This window comes from Trachymyrmex cornetzi, unplaced genomic scaffold (genome assembly GCF_001594075.2).
Source record: "Trachymyrmex cornetzi isolate Tcor2-1 unplaced genomic scaffold, Tcor1.1 scaffold123, whole genome shotgun sequence".
NCBI lineage: Eukaryota > Metazoa > Arthropoda > Insecta > Hymenoptera > Formicidae > Trachymyrmex > Trachymyrmex cornetzi.
In genome coordinates, this window is record NW_017295795.1 from 387,103 (window position 1) to 388,173 (window position 1,071).

Here is a 1,071-nt window from a genome sequence, read left to right on the forward strand (position 1 = left end):
TATAAATGCATAAATACATCTACTAAACTAATAAATCATAAAATTAGTACAATATTATCAGTTTTTAACTCTTAATCACTTCAATATTTACAAGGACGCGAACTCCCGTAAGAATGTCGGTCTTTAATAGTATCTTGTCGGTGTTTCAGCCTAAGTCACTTCAACGTTAAGTAATAAATAAAATTGTTATTTCTGACCGTCTTAATTACGGATTAAAATTTTACGTATTTCGTATTTAAATTTTGTTCGCGTGCGCGCGATGTATGTATGTACAATAATTCTGGGTTAGGTACGATAATTTAACGGCCCTGCCACGGCCCTGGTACGATCGGCCACTGCTTCTAGGGCTGCGTTCGGAAGCATCACCCAAGTGTCTCTGTATATTGTTTTATCCTTGTTGTTCACCCAATGTTAAATAAGAATAAGGTACATAGGGGCATCCGAGTGATATTACCGAACGCAGCCTTGGTTACCAACACTGGCTTATAGCGTATTCGATTACTGACTCGACCCGACTCCGAGTCAACAGTCTGTTCTTTTTAGCTGCATTTCTTACACGTAATTTAGCTCTTCTTTTGCAGCTAAACAGAACAGACTATTGACTCGGAGTCGGGTCGAGTCAGTAAATCGAATACGCTATTAGTTTCCACCGAGAGTTTAAACCGGATCAGAATGTAAGAACCAACCAACTACAGTCGCGTATTCCCCTGTTACAGTCGAACGACAGGGGAATGCTCGACTGTAGTTGGTTGGTTCTTAGGCTGGAGTCCCATGAGGTGTATTTACCGCGTATCGCGTAATCGCGTAACCAATCAGAAGCGATCCGCTGTTGTGGTTTCGCGTTTTACTGATTATTGATTGGTTACGCGGTTACGCGATACGCGGCAAATACGCTTCATGGGACTCCACCCTTACATTCTGATCCGGTTTAAATCCTCGGTGGAAACTAAGCCAATGAATACTGAATGGTATGAAATGGTATAAAGACCCGTCTACAATACACGGAGTAAGAAGTAAGAGTAAGAAATTGACCAATCACAGTCGATTATTCTTCTCACATTCGACTGTGAT